We start from the raw sequence: 21,682 nt of genomic DNA on the forward strand, positions 1-21,682 counted from the left end.
GCCCATTTCTCTGAATTCCGAGGGAAATTCCCAAAAGACCTAAAAATCCAGACCCTGTATTTTTTATAAGGATCCAGCATATTTCAAAAGACCCAAGAGGTCAGCTCAATTTTGTTATTAACTGCAATCACTGAGATCCAGATGAAAATTCCAGCTACAAAACCCAATTTTCTCCTCTAGAGTAGTAACTGCCTATTAACAGCGAATTTAACAGCGAATTTTACTACCAAGATCAGAACATGCTTCATTTTTCTAATATAACCAAAATGCCTACAACTTGTGAGTCCTACAAAGTCTAAGCCACTTAGCATCACACACGGTTGGTTTGGCTTCAAGATCACCAACCACCCCCTGAATTTGACCCTATCACCTCACAATTTAGGATACTGATCCCACACAGCAGACACAACATGTGAATGGCTCTGCAAAGCCCATTCCTGTTCCTGGAAAAATGATCAGAAGCACACATCTGCCTGACCATGAGTCAGGAATATCAATTTTGTGGTGGAGCCCATTTCTGCTGTGACCAATCCACACCCAACACACAGAGCGTTCCCCTCTCGGGTCCATACTTAGCAATGTCATAAACGGTCTCCTCTGTGAGAGCACTCTTTTTAGACTTCACAATGACCTTAAGTCTTCAGTGCAAAACCACAGACACATTGCCACCCCACGTAAAAGTCACCTGAGTTTCAGTTTGGGTGATTCAGTCATAACCAAACTAACTAAAAAGAAAATAAACTTTCAGGGACAAGTGACAGAAACCACAGCGATGCGATGAACTTGCCCCATCTGGTACTGGTGATCTTCGTGCTCCAGGACTATGGGAGCCCGTTACATACTATGTCCCACTCCACTTATGTAACTGGAAGATCGCCGGCGAAGGGGGGAGGATGGGAGGGCGCTCATATTCTGGGGCCAGAGCACCTCCAAAGACCCCGGGGGCGCGTTTCCACTGAAGAGCCTCAGGTGCTGTCGGACACACAATCCTGATGGGAACTAGAACAACCTCTTTAGGATGAGTTGTGGGACCAGGGGTACAATATCTAGTCCCTTTTGTGGGTGGACAATAATTCCCACCTACTTGTTCCTGCTAGACAGGAAAGGAGATGGTGGACGACTTGCTCACAATGGGGGGCAGAAATTCATGAAATGGGCGAGAAGGAGGGGGAGGAAAAGCCTGGAGATGGGGGTGAGAGCGCAAGAGCCCTTGTGGCGCACTCTCCCGACAGGAGGCGGACTGCGCACGCGCGCCGATGGGGGTGCCGAGTAACGGGAGAGGGGGCGCGCGAGGAAGGGAGAGGGGAGAGCGCGATCCAGGGAGAGGCCGGGGCCGCGGGCGCGCGACGGCGCCGCGAGCCCGAAGCCCCTAGAAGGGCACGACGCGCGCGCAGCCCGGACAAGTGAAGCCCCGGCGAAAGAGGCGCCCGCGGGCCTGGGGGCCAGGATGCGCGCCGAAGGCGGGAGGAAGCGGGGCGCCAGGCGAAGGCGGCCCTCCGAGGCCGTGTAGAGAACTGGCACCCGCAAGTGTGGGTGACGGGCCGGGGGGAGCCGTCACCGGCGGCGGGGGGGGGGGGTAGAGAGGAGGGACGCCATCCGCCAGCCGTGTCGCCGACCCCGCGGGCCCCTCCCGCGCCACGTCCCGCCCCTACCCCCCGCCCCTCGGCAAGGGTCCCCGCCCGCGGCTGCGGCGGTCCCACTCACAGTCTCTCCTCCTCGCCTCCTCCTCCTCCTCCGCTTGGCGCGGCAGCAGCGGTGGCGGCCATTTTCCGCACGGCTTTTACCACAGCCCTCTCTCCGATAGGAGGGAGCGCGCGCCTCCGACGCCGGGACCCCGCACGGCGGACGTCGCGCCCCGCCCTCCCAGCCGGCAGGCGCGCAGCTGCACCTGCGCGCTCGCGTCCCGCCCACGGTGCCGCAGCGAGCCCGCCAGCAATTGGGTGCTATAGCCGGGGTAGGGCGGGGCCTCGGAGGCCGAGCAGCCAATTGGCGGGAGTTTGTGTCTATTTTGGCCAGGGAAAAGGGGGCGGGTACCCTGTCCCGCTGCCGATTGGCTGCCGTTGGCCGTCATTTGGGGAAAAGAGGAGGCTTCGGCTTGAAGGGGCTGGTTTAGTGGGCGGTATTTGAATATTAAGGATTAATGGGCCCTTGCGGATGCTGGGCAAGTGAGGGCCTAGGCTCCAGACTCCTGGTTGCGCGGCCTTCCTCGGCTGTTGACGTGCTGTCCACAAATGCTCCAAGTACGCTGCAATAAGTGTTCCTCTGCACCTACGTTTTCTCAGTACCACCACCTTCAATAGAAGCAGCAAAGTTGCCTGCTCTGGACCCTGACGTTGTTCCAGCCGAGGGACCTTGATTTAATAGGCCCATTGCTTCTTTGATCTGAGCTTGCCATGAGTCACACTTTCATAGAGGCAGGGAATAAACTGACAGCAAATCACAGCCTTGGCCTTGGTGAAACTCTCGTGGGGGAAGAGGGTACATGCCAAAGCTGCATGAGACCTGTCATTGTTGGATCAGATGGTTTGGTGGAGCTGTGAAGAAGGGACAGTGAAAGCACAAAGGAACAGCACTAAACTCTGCCTGGAGGGGAGAGGGAAGACTTCCTAGAAGAGGTCTAAGAGATTTGGGAGCTAAGATCCAGCAATTCTGTTTTGGAAAAATACTTGAGTATGAGAAAAGTTTTAGCCAATGGGGTGTTCAGGACAAGACTGCTTGTCAAGGCCACCTTACTCTGATTCCAGCCATTATCCAATTCATCCAATGCTCTTTATGCTAGTTCTATGATTAATAAGGAACCTTCTGATTCTGATTTAGCTCCAACCCATTCATTTATTAAACAGCTACTATGTGCCAGGCACTGTTCCAGGCTCTGGATGCACAGTACTGAACAAGACAGGAAACTAACATTATGTGGAAGATTCATACTAAACATACAAATAAGTGTATAATATAATGTTACATAGTGCTAAGGGCTTTGACATAGATAAAACAAGGGTGAAGGGGATGCTATTTAGATATCCACAGGTTTTTGTCCTCATTTTAGTCCCCATATGAATATCTGGGGAGAGAACATTTCAGGCAAGTTCAACAGTCCTGAGGAAAGACTATGCCTGACATGCTGGGGACTAACAAGGAAGCTTATGTGGCTAGAGAGGGGTGGGGTGTGCAGTTGGAGAGGAAGCTGGAGCCACCATGGGAACTGGGAGCTTATTCTGAGATGAGAAACCCTTGGAGAATTTTGAACTGAGAACTGACATCATAAGATCTATGTTGTAAGTGCAGTGTGGAAAACTATCCATGCTAGGACAGAACTGAGCAAGAGCCCAATCAGGAGACTCTGACATGGTCTAGGAAAGGTGATAGTGGCTTTAACTAGGGTGGTAGTAGTGAAGGTTCTGAGAAGTTGTGAGATTCAAGCTATATGTTCAAAATCAAGCAGAAAGGATTGGCTGTAGGGTATAAAGAAAGAGAAGAAACAGGATAGTTCCTGAGTTTTGGGCCTGAACAACTGAGTAAAGGGATGCCTTTCACCACGATTGGGAAAACTGTAGGGAAAGCACATTTTTGGAGGTACAGATCAAGAATTTTGTTTTGGCCATGTTAAGCTTGGGATACCTATTAAATGTGCAAGTGGAGATGTTGAGTAGGTGGTTGGGTCAACAAGCAGTCAACAAGTCAGCAAACTGAACATCCAAGTCAAGAAGCTATAAAAGAACAGCATAGTAAACCTAGAAAAAGTAGAAGAAAAATAGGATGAGCAGACATTGATGGAGCAGAAACAAGTGACAGAGAGGATTGAGAACATCAAAAGCTGATTCTTTGAAAAGCTGAAAAACAAAAACGAACCCTCAAAAGCTAGATATAAGGAGAGAAAAGACAAGTCAATTATATTAGAAATGAAAAGGAGACATAGCCTACAGATACACTAGATTATACAATAGATGACAGATAACACAGACACATTTTTAAAGGATATTATGAACAACTGTATGTCAGTAAATTGGAAAATATAAGCACAAGGAATAAATTCTTAGAAAAGCACAGCTTACCAGCTTACCAAAACTGACTCTAGAAACAGAAAACCTGGATAGGCCCTCTATAACCACAAAGAAATTGACTCCGTATTTTAAAAATTTACCCCACCAAAAGAAAATTCAGAGAGCTTTATGATGAGTTCTACCAGATCTTTAATGAATGGGTAATTCCAATCATAGGCAGAAAAGAAATAAACCTCTCCAAACTTTTATGAGACTAAATAACTAACAAGGCAATGAAGGTATAACACAGGATATGGAAATAGGGGTAAAAATCCTAGACAAACTGAATCCAGCAGTATATAATGATATATCATAACCAAATTGAATTTTACCCTAAGAATGCAAGGATGGTTTAAAGATGTGTTTTTTTAATTGATTTCAGAGAGAGGAAGGGAGAGAGAGAAAGATAGATAGAAACATCAATGATGAGAGAGTCATTGATCAACTGCCTCCCACATGCCCCCTACTGGGGATCTGAGCCTGCAACCGGGGCCCATTCCCTGACCAGGAATAGAACCATGACCTCCTGGTCTATAGGTCAACGCTCAACCACTGAGCCACTCGGCTGGGCAAGAATGATTTAAAAGTAGAAAGTCAACCTTAAGAGATTTAAGGGTAACAAATTACATGATTATTCCAATAGATGCAGAAAAAATATTTGATAAAATTCAACACCTACTTATGATTTTTTAAAAAACCCAGCAACTTAGAGAACTGAATAGAAGGGAACTTTCTTAATCTAATCAAAGGTATCTATAAAAGACTTAGAGCAAACATCATATTTAATGGCATTAAGTGGAAATAAAGCAAGAAACAGAACAAGATCTACAGTCCAATATCATTCATGTAAAATAAAGCACATGTGTGTTTTGCTCCCACTTTCTTTTAAACTTCATCCTTGGAGTTTCACGGTGAGGAGAAAGGCCCATTAATCCCAAGTCGATTCCCTTGTTGTTAGGATGCAGACATGGAAATCCAGCTAGTAATGAAAAGCTGGAAAAAGTAATGAGGGGAAAAAAGATTCAACTCAAACTAGCTACAAAAATTATAAAACAGTGGGAATAAATTTAATAAGAAAAGCTAAAGATCTCTATTAAAAAACTATAAAACTTTACTGAAAACAAAAGAAAAGCTGAGCCCAGCCGGGCGTGGCTCAGCGGTTGAGCATCAACCTAGGATCCAGGCGATCAAGGTTCGATTCCCAGTCAGGGCACATGCCCGGGTTGTGGGCTCGATCAATGACTCTCTCATCATTGATGTTTCTGTCTCTCTCTCTCCCTCTCCTTTCCTCTCTCTGAAATCAATAAAGATATATTAAAAAAAAAAAAAAAAAAAGAAGAAGAGCTGAAAAAAAGAGAGAGAAACTACCAAGGGAAAAGTCAACATAATAAAGATGTCAATTCTTCATAAATTAATCTGGAAATTCTTTGCCTGAGTTAAAATCCAGGAGTTTTTATAGACTGTAACAAGTTAATGCTAGATCGGGAAGAGTAAGTGTACAAGACTAGAAGTTAAGACATTTAAAAAATATATATATTTTTATTGATTTCAGAGAGAGGATGGGAGAGGGAGAGATAGAAACATCAATGATGAGAGTCATTGATCGGCTGCCTCCTGCCCGCTCCCTGCGGGGGATCGAACCCACAACCCGGGAATGTGCCCTGACCAGGAATCAAACTGCGATCTCCTGGATCATAGGTCAATGCTCAACTGCTGAGCCACACTGGCCAGGCAAAGATATACATTTTTTAGAAGAGCAAATCCAATATGACAATGTAAAATGAGAAGGCTAAAACAGATGGCCCAAGTTTTTAGAACATCCCCAATGATACCACACACAAGAAAAAACACACATTTATTTCAAACACTATGGAACATTTCCTAAAATTGATTATGAATTATGACCCTCAAAAACAGTCTCAGGTTCTACCTGGAGCCTGGCCTTGAGACCTGGCCTGGAATCGAGCCCTTGGGATAAGCAGCTTCAAACCTTTACCAGCTGTGGTTGAGGTGGTTTTGGTATTTAAAGCTGGCCAGGGCCATAGGGCTACCAACAGAGATCCACTGAAATCCACCCTGTCAGGAAGTGACCAACAAACATTGATATTACATCTGTCTCAATATAACATTATTAAGTGCATGATACGATTTTCTGGCGGGATGTGAAGAAGACTGGGTTTATCTGTCTTTGGCACCACGCTGATCATGCTGCTTTCCCTGGCAGCTTTCAGTGTCATCAGTGTGGTTTCTTATCTCATCTTGGATCTTCTCTCTGTCACCGTCAGCTTCAGGGTATATAAGTCTGTCATCCAAGCTGTACAGAAGTCAGAAGAAGGCCATCCATTCACAACCTACCGGAATGTAGATATTACTCTGTCCTCAGAAGCTTTCCATAATTGCGTGAATGCTGCTATGGTGCACACCAGCAGGGCCCTGAAACTCATTATCCTGTCTTTCTGGTAGAAGATTTCATTGACTTCTTGAAGCTGGCTGTCTTCATGTGACTGAAATGTTGGTGCCATTTTCAATGAATTCACCCTTCTGATTCATGCTGAACTGCTCATTTCAGTGTTCCCATTGTCTATGAGATGTACAAGACCCAGACTGATCACTAATGTTGGCATCGCCCATGATCAGTTCAAGTCAACTGTTGAAAAAATCCAAGCAAACCTACCTGGAATTGCAAAGAAAAAGGCAGAATAAGTGCATGGAAACCAGAAATGCCACAGTTACTAAAATATCATTTAATAGTTATAATGTTGTTACTTGTACTATGAAGGAACTTGCTCAGTGTCAGCTTGAGCCTGCATTCCAAGCTTTTTTTAAAAAAAAATTGGTGTTTCCCCTCCTTTCCCTTTACCTGCAGTATGAAGCGCAAGAATTGTTGGACTAAAAAAACCCCTGATATCTTAGAACCCAAAAGAATAAAGACAGAATCAGTTTAATAGTATAAATCAATACCTTAATGGTGGTGGAGATTTTTATGTATATCTTGAAAGAGGAAAGAATGAAGGTAAAGGAGAAAATGAAAGATAAAACACATCCCTTGGGTTTTTCTATTTAATTTTCAAGGACTAGTCTTACATACCTTCCCATCATAATTTTACCCTTATTTAAAATTTTTTAATTGATTTTAGAGAGAGTGGAAGGGAGAGGGAGAGAGAGGGAGAGTGGAAGGGAGAGGAAGAGAGAGAGAAACGCCAATGTGAGAGAGACACATGGATCGGTTGCCTCCCATACATGCCCCGACGAGGGATCAAACCCAAAACCTGGGTTTGTGCCCTGACAGGGAATTGAACTTGTGACCCTTTGGAGCACGGGACGATGCTCCAACCAACTAAGCCACACTGGCCAAGGCTGCCCATATTTTTAAGTTAAGAAAAAATGGTTAAGCCCGGCCGGGCGTGGCTCAGCGGTTGAGCATCGGCCTAGGATCCAGGCGATTGGGGTTCGATTCCCGGTCAGGGCACATGCTCTGGTTGCCGGCTTGATCCCAAGTCGGGGGCGTGCAGGAGGCAGCCGATCAATGAATCTCATCATTGATGTTTCTATCTCTCTCTCTCCCTCTCCTTTCCTCTCTCTGAAATCAATAAAGATATATTAAAAAAAAAAGAAAAAAAAAGAAAGAATGGTTAAATAAGCATAAGCTCATGGACACAGACAATAATGTAGTGAAGGCCTGGGGGGAGGGATGCAGGGGGGAGGAGATCAATGGGGGGAAAAAGAGGACATTTGTAATACTTTCAACAGTAAATATAATTTTTTTAAAAAAATATATCTTTATTGATTTCAGAGAGAGGAAAGGAGAGGGAGAGAGAGGGATAGAAACATCAACGACGAGAGAGTCATTGATCGGCTGCAGCCCGCAACTTGGGCATGTGCCCTGACCGGGAATCGAACCCTGATCGCCTGGATCCTAGGTCAAGGCTCAACCGCTGAGCCACGCCCGGCCGGGCAGTAAATATAAATTAAAAATAAATAAATAAATAATGGTTAAGCCCTAACCGGTTTGGCTCAGTGGTTAAAGCATCGGCCCATAGACTGAAGGGTCCCGGGTTCGACTCTGGCCAAGGGCATGTACCTCCTTTGCAGGTTTTATCCCCGTCCCCGGTTGGGGCACATGTAGGAAGCAACCAATCGATGTGTCTCTTACACATCGATGTTTCTCTCTCTCTCTCTCGCCCCCTCCCTCCCTTCCGCTCTCTCTGAAAAGCAAGGAAAAAATATCCTCGGGTGAGGATTAAAAAAAAAAAAAAAAAGACAGAAATAGTGGTTGACTTATGAAGAAATTATCTGGGTACAAGAGTGAGATTCCTTACCATGGATTTGTGTTGTTCTGCAGCCCTTGATCCCATCTTCCTGCCCTACAATGTGAGTAACTACTCCTCATATTCATCTTTTTTGCTTATAGATATAACTCTCAACTCTATAAATAACTTATAGGTGATAGTAATAACTCCTGGTTCCCAGAATGCCATCTGACAGCCAAGAATGGAAACAGAAAGTGAGACTAGAGAAGAAGTTAACAGGAGCACTGCTGTGACCACTGCTCCCTCTACCACTCATCCTAAGGAAAGGAAAGGCTCTGCCATTTGGGAAGGTGGTGTCTGTGTCATTTTGGACACCAGTTCTGAGCTTTAGTTTGAGAACTCATTCCTGAATGTTCTTTCCTCCCTCTTCCCTACTGTCCTCATCTCAAGTTTAATAAATATGCTTGTACTTATTATGAAATAAATGTCTGTAACTGTTATACACTGATGTAAACTTGTTAGAGAAAAAAATTAATCTGCATGTAGGCTCAAAAGAAACCAAAAACAATCTCAGTATTCTCCAGAATGTAGAAATTCTGCAGTTCAGTCTCCGGCAGCAATACAATGAAATTAAAACTTAGGAACAAAAGAATGGGCAAAAATAAAACAAAGCAAACAAAAACACCACTCTCCATTTGGAAGTTTTAAAACAGACTTCAAAATAACTTTTTGGTTAAAGAGGAAACAAAAACTTAAATTATAAACACTTCATTAATGACTGACAATGAGAGCCGTACATATTAAAACCTATGCTATGTGGCCAAAGAAGTCATCTAGGAAAAGTAATAGCCTTAAATACATTTATTAGAAATAAGAAGATAGATGAAAAATGAATTGATTCTGATATGCTTACACACAAACATAGAAAAAGGGTTTTCCTTCTTTACCCTTAGAAGCTCACTACAAGAAAAGTATTGAGGAAAAGAAAGGAATAAACCCATCAAAGTGAAGAGAATGTGGCAAGAATGGGAGGTTATCCTTAATGGACAGATTTCAGCACTGTTTTTGGAAAACAGATGGGAATTACTTGAACAAAATAGGCAGGAAAAATCCAGCCTAGAATATTTGACAAGGGAGCTACAGAGAAGGTGGGAGCCAGTTTGCCAGATATAACACCAGAGAGTAAGCTCAGAATCAGCAGGCATATGGTGGAAGGAAATAGAATTAAATGGGACTGAACACTTGGGATTGATCGAAGGCCCCAATGCAGAATGACTGCACCAGTTGGAACCTCCTCTCCTCCAACAGACAGCTGAGCTGGCAGCTGGTGCAGGCCTGCAGTGAAAATACCTGACAATTCTCTAAAGAAATTGAATGAAATGTCTGTAGAGGGCTAGGGCTTCCAGCATGGATGTTGGCAACCCCTGAACAATTTTCTCCTCATTCTAGCATTCGTGGAATGTAGACTCTGTTCCTCAGCTCTCTGCCCTACAAAGAAAAGTTAAAGCAGGAAAATGGACCTATTTGCCCTAAAGCAGATTAAATCCATAATAGTTCCCAGTCCTTTATTAAATATAAAACAACCACTAAGTATCACCAGAAATTTGAATAAGGCCCTCAACATTAAAAATAGTCAATTATATTGCCCTAGCCAGTTCAGCTCAGTGGTTAGAACATCGGCCCACGGACTGAAGGGTCCCGGGTTTGATTCAGGTCAAGGGCATGTGCCTCTGCTGCAGGCTCGATCCCCGGCCCTGGTCCAGATGAGTGCAGGAGGCAGCCAATCGATGTGTCTCTCTCACATCAATGTCTCTCTCTCTCTCCTTTTTTTTTTTTTTTTTTTTTTTTTTAACATATCTTTATTGATTTCAGAGAGAGGAAAAGAAGGGGAGAGAGAGAGACAGAAACATCAATGATGAGAGAGTCATTGATCGGCTGCCTAGCCCGCAACCCAGACATGTGCCCTGACAGGGAATCAAACCCCGATCTCCTGGATCCTAGGTTGATGCTCAACAACTGAGCCATGTCTGGCCGGTCTCTCTCTCTCTCTCCCTTCCACTCTCTCTGAAGAGCAATGGGGGGAAAATATTTTCAGATGAGGATTAAAAAAAATATCAAGTATAACCTATAGGGGGAAAATGAACTAGAAGAAATCCCAGAAAATGCAGGGAACATATGGGAAAGCAAATTTTAATTTAATTAGCTTATTCAGAGAACTAAGAAATAATATTGCATCCACAAGACAAGAACAGAATATTATGTAAAAAGAGTGGAGAACAAGAAAGAATTATTGGAAATTAAATGTGACTATTGAAGTTCAAATTTCCATAGAAATATTGAAAGATAAAACTGAAGAAGTCTCCTAGAAAACAGAACTAAACAATATAGACAAAAATATGAAAGAAAATATTAGGACTTTAAAGAGTGATCTAGGAAATCCAGAATGCAACTAAGAAGAGTTCTTGAGAAATAAAACCCAGAAAAGTGAATAAGAATCAGAATAAATAACATCAGACTTCATAACCACATTGGATGATAAAAGATAATACAACAACAATTAAAAAAAAGATAATACGACAATGCTTTCAAACTTCCAAGAGACAATGACTTTCAATTTAGAATTCTATACCAGCCAAAATTCTCATCAAGTGTGACAATGGAATAAAGATATTTTTAGATATACAAGAACTAAGAAATTTTACAACTCAAATATACTTTCTTAGGAAGCTACTTGAGGGTGTTCTCCAGCAAAATAAGGGTGTAAGCCAAGAAAAAAGAAGATATGGGATCCACAACACAGTGGATCTAATCCAGGAGAGTAATGACAGGAAATAACAAGAATGCCAACTGGGCAGAAGGCCTGATTGGCAATCAGTCCTGATTGGAGTAGGAGAAAGGCAGGATCTGAGAAGGAAGACTCCAAGAATTAAAAAAAAAAAGTCTGCTCTAGCCAGTTTGGTTCAGTGGTTAGAGCATTGGCTGGCTGACTGAAAGGTCCTGGGTTCAATTCAGACCAAGGGCATGTACCTTGGTTGCAGACTCAATCCTCGGCCTGGTCCGAGAGTGAGCAGGAGGCAACCAGTCGACGTGTCTCTCTCAGATCGGTATTTCTCTCTGTCTCTGTCTCTCTCTGTCTCTCTCTGTCTCTCTCTCCCACTCTCTCTGAAAAGCAATGGAAAAAATATCCTAGGGTGAGGATTAAAAAAAAAGTCTGAGTGTATGTGAACTAAACATTAGATGATGTGATTATGAGTTTGAAGAAAACTGAATATTATGGTAATTAGTACAAGAAAATAAGGGGAGAAATTAGAAACAGCAGAGGGAAAAGAACTGGACAAGAAAGTTATGATAAAAATAAGCAAAGTATAAAATATATTATAATTTTACCAACTGATGATGTGTAAGAAAAGAGAATCCATTGGATCTTGATGTTAAGAAAATTCTCCTTTTCAAACGGCCCAGAGATCATCAAATTAGCCTTATAAGAAGGAAATGTAATCCTAACACACCTCTTCTTGATCTTGCATTACAAAATATTTACATGAACATCATAATGTTAATTTTTGTCTTTGATTTTCAACTTTTAGAGTCAACCTATGCACAAAACATGGAGGGATAGGTTTTTGGAACATAACCCTCTTCCCCTTATATGTAGTAAAGGGTTAACTCAGCAGATCTGGGTGTTCCTGAGGGTGGTCTTGGGGACCCCTGATACACCATATTGGGTATTCATACTATCTTTAGTTCTTTGTAAGTTTAAATAACACACTCAAACCTCTTGTTCCATTAACTTTCAATAGTAACATATCTTTGACAACTTGATATCAGCTACACTTTACTTTTATATTGTCAGAGTTATCATTTATATCCCATCCTGATAAAGATTAAAAGATAATCATCAAGGGAGAGGTGGGAGAGTGGAGAAAGGGGGAACAAAAGCATATTGGGGTTTGAAGGGGCCCAATAAATAATATCCATTTTCTCCCTGAATGTCATGGAACTTGACAATATGATTCTGTTTCATCAGAGTAAAAATACACAAGATGGGTTAAGAATATGTTGACTCAAGGGAAGACTTGCTTTACCAGACATCAAAAGAAACTCTGAAATGACATTGATGGAAATAGTGCAACTTTGATTTCAAAAGAGACAAATGATCAATGAAACTGAGTGGTCTTGAAGAGACCCAAATACAGTCGGGGTAGATCTCCCTTCTGCCTTGTCTGTAGAGCCCTGGTTATATTTTGGCTCCCATTGTTTTTTTGTGTGTGATTTAGGAAGAAATCCTGCTGTGGTGAACTGTGATGACTGGTGACATAGTTTTGACCAATGAGAAGTTCAGGCAAATCCTCCAAGGGCTTCTGGGAAGCCGCAGCCCTTCTATTCCTCCAAACTGGGTTGGGTCTGAAGGTGACATTTGAAAATAGTGGCAGTAGCTCAATCAGGCATCAGGGCTCTCTTTATGAGAACTCTCTCTGTGGTTAAGGGTTCCCCTGCCATAACTACTTTTTCTGTTGATCACAAGTTGCTTGTGATCCCCCGGGGTGTGTGCATGTGTGCTTAAGGCCACTTCTATGAGGTCTTGGGAGATTAGAGACTTCATCAGTATTCATTGTTATTTCCCAGATTGGGGTTTTAATTTTGTGTTATTTTTTCCTTTTCTTAGGTTGGCTACTGTTTTGTCTTCTTGTCTTGTTTTGGGGTTCTCAAAGAATGAGTTTCAGGATTGACTTAGTTCTCTGGTTTCTCTGTGTTCCAACTAGTTGCTTTCTGTTCTCATTGTTCCTGTTTTCTAGATGTTCTGAAATTTTCTTTGACTTTTTCTTACCAAATATTAAAAAAAATTTTTTTAATCTTCACTGGATTTTTTCCATTGCTCTTCAGAGAGAGTGGAAGAGGGGGAGAGAGAGAGAGAGAGAGGGATGTGAGAGAGAGACATCGATTGGTTGCTTCCTGCTCACGCACCAACTGGGGCTAAGGAGTGAGCCTGCAACTGAGGTACATGCCCTTGGCTTGAATCGAACCCAAGATCCTTCAGTCTATGGGCCAATGCTCTAACCACTGAGCCAAATCAAAGATTTTTTTAAAGGAAGTTCTAAATTTTAAAGCTAGGCTTTTGCTTTCTTCTCTTTTCCATTTTTGTTGTTAATATTTTAATCCAAGAATGCATTCTGTATTATTTTCTTTTCTATTTTTTGAAATTTCTTGAGGACCCTTTCCAGGTTAATATATGGTCAGTGGTTCATTCAACACTGGCCTCTGCCATGGTGCCCAGTATGGGATGTTCCTTATTGTGTCCTCAAAATGACTCTTTTATCCATTAGAATCCTCCCAGGAAAACAGAAAACAGTTCAACTAAAGGCATTGAATGCCAGGAACAGGGCACCTAAGACCACTGGGAGGTTGATGGGGATAGTGAGACAGCTAAGAGATCATCAGCAGGAAGTTGCTGCCACCCCTAGGCTGGAGGGACACAGGGAGAAGACCTAGAATCATCGAGGGCCTCTCAGTGGGAGCTGCAGCTTCTGTCCCTGGGGCAGAGAGGAAGAGAAGCAATACCCTGGCTGTTCCTTCCTCCAACCTCTATCTCTTGTGCTTGCCTCTCACTGTCAATCCCAGCCTGAAACCAGCTGAGCCAGGAGCCTGGGAAAGGCAGGTAGCAAAGCCTCACTCTGCAGGGTGAGGGAAAGGTGAGGAATGGATCTGAGGACAAACAGGCCTGGAGCAAGCCCATTGGTGAACTCTCTACTTAAAAGACTAGGAAATTAGTAGGCTCATCCTCCTTGCCACCTCCCCTCCTTCCCTGACCTCTGCTCCTCTTTTAGTGGTTTTATTTAAACCTTTAAATAATATATTTAAAGCTTTATTACTTGATTGATCAACATCAGACAATACCTATTGATAAGACCAATTTTTATTCAAAGATAAGGAAATCATCCCACTTGAACTTTCACCTTTTTTCCCTCTATCCCTGATTTCATTCTTTGAATTATTTCTGAATCCTCGCAGTTCTGGATATTTCCATTCCATTTTGGAAATGCTCCACAGATGCTTGGCTTTCTTACAGTTCTCAATGTTCATAGATTTAATGCTCACCGTCATTCTTCAGAACATTGTTGCATCTTGTGTCTGGGTTTACTAGACTTTGTCATCAAGTATTTTGGCATAGGTTTCAGGTTTCAGAATGTTTCCTTTCAGAGAATTACTCATTTCCAAAATGGGATGATTCCATTTGAACCAGTTACTGAAGACAACCCTCGGCCTACTTATACCCTATGGGCCTGCCACCCCAAGCTAAGGCTCACTGGTTTGTCCCTTAGATGTGCCAGTTAATTTGAACATCCTATGCACTGGCTGAACTCTTCAGAGACATATCTGCTCTCAGCAGTCTCCTTCCTAAATTCATGGAAAAAATAATGCTATTGTGTGCCAAAAGAGAATTAACAGAATATTAAATGGTAATCCAAAGTATCATTTTATGTCAATAAGGAGAGCACCTTACAATAAAGAAGTCACTATAATGAATCTTTATGAATTGAGCAGTATTTCATTGAAACACAGAAAGCACAATTTGCTAGAAATGTGTGAAGAAGAAATGGGCAGAGATTTAACAGTCTTATTCTTGGGCCAAAATGAAGAGGACACAAGTTGGTGTTTTGTATTCTTTTATGGGATGACCAGTCAGGTGCAGCCACCAGAGGAGACAGAGCACAGGCTCAAGAAAAGAAAGTTTATTACACTCATGAGTCCTAGAGACAGGAAGCACACCATGCAGGGCTACACAGGGAAGTTCCAGGGTGGTCAGGAGGTGAAGAACAAGGAGAAGATTTAGGCCAGAACCTTTACTGGAGTTTCCATGGGAAAGGCATGCATGACAGGGAGAACAGTCTGAGATTGGCTAGTTTAAATAGTCTCTGCAGGCTCTGGGCTATAGGGGTGTCTCTAGTGGCATGACACTTGGCAGTTTGATGATTAAGGCAGAAGAATATTGCCTTCTGGGTTGTGGGGGCCTGCTAGAGGATGTATGGCACTGGACTGATCAGTTAGCATATCAAAGACATGCTCCTAGGCTGCCCCTTTGCTGTCTGTTATCTTGGAGAATTGGCTAGCCCTGGGAAGGACAATTTCACCTCAGCCAGAAAAGTATTTTTAGGATGTCAAACATCATAATATACAGAAAACATAAAAATATTTACAATACAGTTGGCTAAAACTATAATCTATGACATTGGTTTTCTAACTATCAAACTGTGTACACTACAGAGAAGACATGTTTTTTAGTTCCAATGAGAAATTTACAAAAAGTGATAATAGCCCAGTCGATGTGGCTCAGTGGGTGAGCCTCAACCCATAAACCTAGAGATCATAGTTCAAGTCCTGGTCAGGGCACAAGCCTGAGTTGTGTGTTCCATTCCCTATAGTGGGTGTGCAAGAGGCAGACAGGTTCTCTCTCATCCATGTTTCTGTCTTTCTAACCCCCTCCCTTACTCTGTCTCTCTAAAAAAAATCAATAAAAACATATTTTTAAAAAACTGATAATGGGGGGAAACAATATGACGGCTTAGGTAACAGCTGCACCCGCTGCCTCCCACAACCACACCAAAATTACAACTAAAATACAGAACCACCATCACTCAGAACCTCCTGAAATCTGGCTGAACAGAAGCCCTACAACCAGGGAGCTGAAGAAGCACTGAGACCAGTAGGAGGGGTGCAGATGCGGGCAGATTGGGGCTGAATCCTGGAGACTTGGCCTCGGGCCCACACCCGGTGCCTCAGTTTAAACCCAGGAGGGAATCTCAGCTCTGGAGGTTTCCCAGAGGAGGGAGGGGTCCCAGCCCCACAGCAGGCCCCCAGCCCAGGGCTGGGAAGAGAAATCCCCACACCTTTGGGCTGTGAAACCAGCGGGGACTGTTTCTGAGGGTTGAGGAGGGTGCGGGAGCCCCAGGAGCTCCTCTTAAAAGGCCCCTGCCGGACTCACTCAGACCCACTCCCTCTGAGCCCCAGCGCCGAGCAGCAGCTTGAAAGAAACCTGGGACACTTGGGGAGGAACTAACCTGCCTGAAGTTGGGGCGAGCGCTATAGGGGCAGCTTTCTCCCAAGCAGAAGAGCTGGCAGAGGCCATTGCTCCTTTGGTAAGCCCTCCCCACACACAGCCAGAAGGCAGGCACCATATTTGAATCTCTACCACCTGACTCACACCTTTGGCCCCACCCCATGATTCCCGGAGGCCCCGCCCCGCCCCACCTGCAAGCTCATCCAGGCCATTTCCAGTGGCTTTTCTGTGCAAGTGGCCTCTCGAGCCTCATGCTTAGGACTTTCCTAAAATCTCACAAACAAGCAGCAGCGTACCCCATATGGCTTGATAAGTGGCCCCAGGCCTGGCACTAGCAGCAGCCTGCATTGGTTCATAGCTTGGCCTCTCCTGGACACCTCCAAGCCCAGCACAAGTAGCAGCAAACTACGGTTTGCTGTGTAGCTCATGCTGGGTGTCCCTGGGCAAGACGCTGGCAGAGGCTGACTTTGCACCTCCTGGGAGGCCCCAGAGACAGTGCACCCGGTGGTCAGACTCAACCACACTGGATTACAACCCTACCACATCCACGAGTGACACACTCAAGGGGCACACTTGGTGAACACCAAAGCCTCACTGAAGTAAATCCTGCTCCATAGGGGTGTCTCCAGCACAGCAGCTCTTTGGCTGTAGCTGCTGCTAGCTGGCCCTCACAGCCGACTGGCCTGGGGGGTCAATTCCTCCCAGTGATGCCAACAGCAACCAAGGCTCAACTACAACAGGACAGTACACACAGCCCACACAGGGGAGCACCTAGAAGGCCCAGTTCAGGTGACTGGGGAGGCTGAACCACTGGACCCTACAGGACACCTACTACACAAAGCCACTCTACAAATTACAGGAGACATAGCAACTCTACCTAATACACAGAAACAAACACCTGGAAGCAGCCAAAATGTAGAGGCAAAGAAACATGTCACAAAGGAAAGAACAGAAGAAATCTCTAGAAGAGAAACTAAATGAAATATATCCAAGCAAGCTAACAGATACAGAGTTCAGAATTTTGTTTATAAGGATGCTCAACCATATTAGTAAGAGTTTTATGAAAATAACAGAAAATTGATGACATGATAAAGTACCAATTTGAAATGAAGGCTACACGAACTGAAATGAAGAATAATTTACAGGGAATCAACAGTAGAGTAGAGGACACTGAGAATCAAATCAGCAATTTGGAACATGAGGAAACAAAAAACACCAACTAGAAGAGCAAAAAGAAAAAATCCAGAAATATGAAGATAGTATAAGGAGCCTCTGGGACTACTTCAAGAGGCCCAACATTCATATTATTGGGGTGCCAGAAGGGGAAGAAAGAGACCAAGGAATTGAAAACCTATTTGAAAAAATAATTACAGAAAACTTCCCCTGCCTGGGGAAAGAAATAGACTTACAAGTCCAGGAAGCACAGAAGGTCCCAAACAAGAGAACCCAAAGTGGCCCACAGCAAGACACATCATAATTAAAATGCCAAAGGTTAAAGACAAAGAGAGAATCTTAAAAGCAGCAAGAGAAAAGCAGTTCATTACCTACAAGGGAGCACCCATACCACTGTCAGCTGATTTCTCAACAGAAATTTTGTAGGCCAGAAGAGAGTAGCAAGAAATATTCAAAGTGATGAAAAACATGGAACTACAACCAAGATTGCTCTACCCAGCAAAGCTATCATTTAGGATTGAAGGTCAGATAAAGAGCTTCTCAGACAAGGAAAAGCTAAAGGAGTTCATCACCACCAGACCAGCACTACAGGAAATGTTGAAGGGTCTTCTTTAAGAAGAAGCTAATGAACAAAAGAATCTGACGAACTAAATAGATCCAGAGACATTGACGCATGCAACAGACCATCATACTTCAGAGGAAAGAGGAAAGGAGGGTGGTGAGTGGGAAGAGATTAACCAAAGAAGTTATATGCATATAAGCATAACCCCTGGGTACAGTCAATAAAGGGGTGAAGGCCTGGGGAGGGGGTGGGAGCAAGGTGGAGGGGGTCAATTGGGGGGAAAAATGGGACACCTGTAATACTTTCAACAATAAAGATAAATTTAAAAAACACACACCTGCTAATGGCTCTTTGCTGCATCTACTGAGAGGATAAAGACCATTCTCAGCAATCAGACTGTTGACATCCTGGAAAATGTTGACATCACTCTGAAGGGACGCACACTTACTGTGAAGGGCCTCAGAGGCACCCTGCGGAGGGATTTCAACCACATCAATGTAGAACTCAGTCTCCCTGGAAAGAAAAAGAAGAGGCTCCATGATGACAAATGGTGGGGAAATAGAAAGGAACTGGCCACGGTTTGCACTATCTGCAGTCATGTACAGAACATGATCAAGGATGTTACACGGGGCTTCCGTTACAAGATGAAGTCTGTGTACGCTCACTTCCCATCAACGTCATTATTCAGGAGAATGGTTCTTGTTGAAATCAGAAATTTCTTGGGTGAAAAATACATCCACAGAGTTCAGATGAGAACAGACGTTGCTTGTTCAGTATCTCAAGCCGAGAAAGATGAGTTGATTCTTGAGGGAAACGACATTGATCTTGTATCCAATTCAGCTGCTTTGATTCAACAAGCCACAGTAGTTAAAACAAGTATATCGGAACATTTTGGAATGGTGCCTATGTTTCTGAAAAAGGAACAGTTCAGCAGGCTGACCAATAAGATCTAAGTTGTCCAGCTATAGAAACACGAAGATGCCAAATGATTTGTCACACTTTTTGTGATGTTTTAAAGATGCAATAAAAGCCTTGTATTGATTTGGGTTTTTTTTTTTTTTCCATAAACTGATAATTCTTTCCAACTATTTGGCAAGTAAACAGTTAAGTTTCTAGTAAAACAAAAACAACAACAACAAAAACTGATAATAGATTACACTGCAAAGGAAACTGGAATCAATCAATTGCTCAAGTGTCCCAGACTCAGAGAAGCCCTCCCTATTTACTGCACCTAAAATAACAGCTGGCACTGCTGCACTGTGCCACTCTACACTTTGACTCTGCCTCCCTTCAGGGTACCTCTCTCCAACGTTACAGATTCTAGGGGCGTGTTAGCTTTTGTCTCTTCCGCTGAAAGGTGAGCGCCATGAGGGCAGGGATATACCTTGTCCTCTGCTCTATCCAGTGCTTGAAAAGTGCTTGGCCTATTGTCAGCACTCAAATGTCAGTTGATTTAATGAATAAATTCCCAAACCACACTTGCACCTCTACTGCCTTTGTTATCAGTGTCAAGAAGGAAATAGTGTCTTTGTCAGATTTCTTCACTGTTATAGATCAAATCTAGAATGACAGGCAGTAGGACGGTTGTAATTTTAAACAGGGTGACAGGTGGCCCAATTCATAGAAATGCACAAGAAAGATGAACATACAACCACAGTGGTTCGTAAGGAGAGGGTGACCTCAGCACTATAGAGTCCCCAGAGAAAAGAAGCTTAGACAGAATTTCTGGGTCATAGTCTGGCCTTAGGGACTTCCCTTCTGGGGAAACCAGTGGACAAGGTTGCAAGGCTGTTGGGAAACAGGGCTCCCCAGTGGGGTATCTGGCAGGGCTGGGATGGGGACCAGGGACCACATGTGTCTGTCCTTTGCGTCACACTTTTCCAATCCAGACTGGCTGCCCCCAAGCCTGGGACCTGCAGTCAGGCCTGACCCTCCTTTTGGGAGCCCTCCCCTCTCTCCTCTCTTGGAGCTTGTGGCCCTGTGGCCCTCGTCTTCCTCTATTAAGCTTACCTCACAGTTCAGAGGAGGGGGACATATTTTCCAGCCTCTCCCAGAGAAAGCATGTGAGGGAAATTTTTGAGAACTTGTATGTCTGATAAAGTCTCCATTCTGCCTTTAGATATCAGTGATAATTTGGCTACTTATAGAATTCTAGGTTGGAAATGATTTTCTTCCAGCAACTAGAAGGAATTACTGCATTAGCTTCTTGTTCCAAGGTTGGCCATTCTGATTCCAGGCTCTTTATACTGAACTCTGGCTCCTCTATCTGGAAGCTTGTTGAATCTTCCCTTTGTCCTCAGTGCTCTAAAATATTAGGGTCTGTTTCACCCATGTTCTAGGCATTTGGTGGTCCTTCTCAGTTTGGCAGCTCCTGTCCTTCAGTTCTGGGGAGGCACAGTCTCACCCTGATCCCACAGAAAAGACACTTCTGACACCCTGTCTGGGGGCCTGGATCAAGGTGCAGAGGAAGGGATCTAAGCATGCAAACTGCAGACATTTACAGGATCACCCTGTTCCAGATAGAATTTCACTGCCCTCAGTTGCACCTGGTGTCTCACAGTCCACTGACCCCTTGTTTTTCCCTCTCCAGAAAATATAGCTCCTAATTTCCCCCAACTCCAGTCCCTGCATCCTCAGCTCCCTCCCTGCCAGCCTGCAATCTGACTTTCTGGTTAGTGAAGTCAGTTTCCATTCAGCCACCTGTTTTCCCAGCTCCCAAATCTTTGTTGCTGTGATCTCACCCTCTGCTGTCCCCTTTTGTGTAATAGATTTTTCTCCCAAGAGTTGCTTTACTATAGCTTTACTGAGGCACAGAATTAGATACAGATGTTCAATCTGCTATTCAACCTGAAATGAACCTCTCTGTGCATTTTTAATATTCAGGGCAGCTTTATTTGTAATAGTTTTACCTGGAAAAAATTCAAATGTCTTTCAGAGGATGAATGAGAAATGCACTGTGGTACATCCATGCAAAGGAATACTACTCAATGACGAAAAGGAAGGAAATATCAAAAAATGCAACAACTTGGATGAATCTCAAAGTAATCATTCTGAGTGAAAGCAGCCAGACGCAAAAATAGTACATACTGCGTGATTCCATTTATATAGAACTCTAGGAACGCAAACTAACACATGGTGATAGAAAGCAGATCAGGGGTTGCCAAGGGATTGGACTACGGGGAGTGGTGGAAGGGAGGATTTATAGAGGGGCATAAGAAACTTTGGGGGGTGATGGCTATGTTCATTATCTTGATGTGGTAGTTTTATAGGTGTATATCACATGTGCTAAAATGTTCCAAATTGTATACTTTAAACAATACACTTTGTTGTATGTAAGTTATACCTCTATAAAGCTGTTTCAAATAAAGCACATCAAATACTTTATTGTACAGTTTATAGAATAATTCTGAAAGAAACACTGTGTAACCACTTCACAGCTCAATAAATCAACATTGCCAGGCCAAGTGCCCTTCCTCAGGCACAGTCCTCTTCCCAAAACCAGCTGTCACTCCTGTCTCCATTTTTGTGATCATCTTATCCTCATTTTTCTATAGCATTTTACCTCCTACAGAAGAGTCCCCAAACAAGAGTTTAGTTTCTC

At 43.6% G+C, this 21,682-nt stretch overlaps 1 protein-coding gene and 2 pseudogenes across 1 annotated transcript in view; 2 read left to right on the forward strand and 1 right to left on the reverse strand.

The window, feature by feature from the left end:
* Positions 1 to 1,776, reverse strand: part of MECP2 (methyl-CpG binding protein 2) — a 65,337-nt gene extending 63,561 nt beyond the window's left edge. Inside the window, exon 1 of the mRNA XM_087813413.1 lies at positions 1,705 to 1,776. The gene's annotated coding sequence lies outside the window, so the exon portion shown is untranslated. The remainder of the gene's footprint in view (positions 1 to 1,704) is intronic.
* Positions 1,153 to 6,743, forward strand: LOC107538797 (reticulon-3-like; annotated as a pseudogene).
* Positions 6,744 to 18,428: 11,685 nt separating this feature from the next.
* On the forward strand, positions 18,429 to 19,027 carry LOC107538798 (large ribosomal subunit protein uL6 pseudogene; annotated as a pseudogene).
* The last annotated feature ends 2,655 nt before the right edge of the window (positions 19,028 to 21,682 follow it).

Source organism: Miniopterus natalensis, chromosome X, assembly GCF_054644295.1.
Source record: "Miniopterus natalensis isolate mMinNat1 chromosome X, mMinNat1.hap1, whole genome shotgun sequence".
NCBI lineage: Eukaryota > Metazoa > Chordata > Mammalia > Chiroptera > Miniopteridae > Miniopterus > Miniopterus natalensis.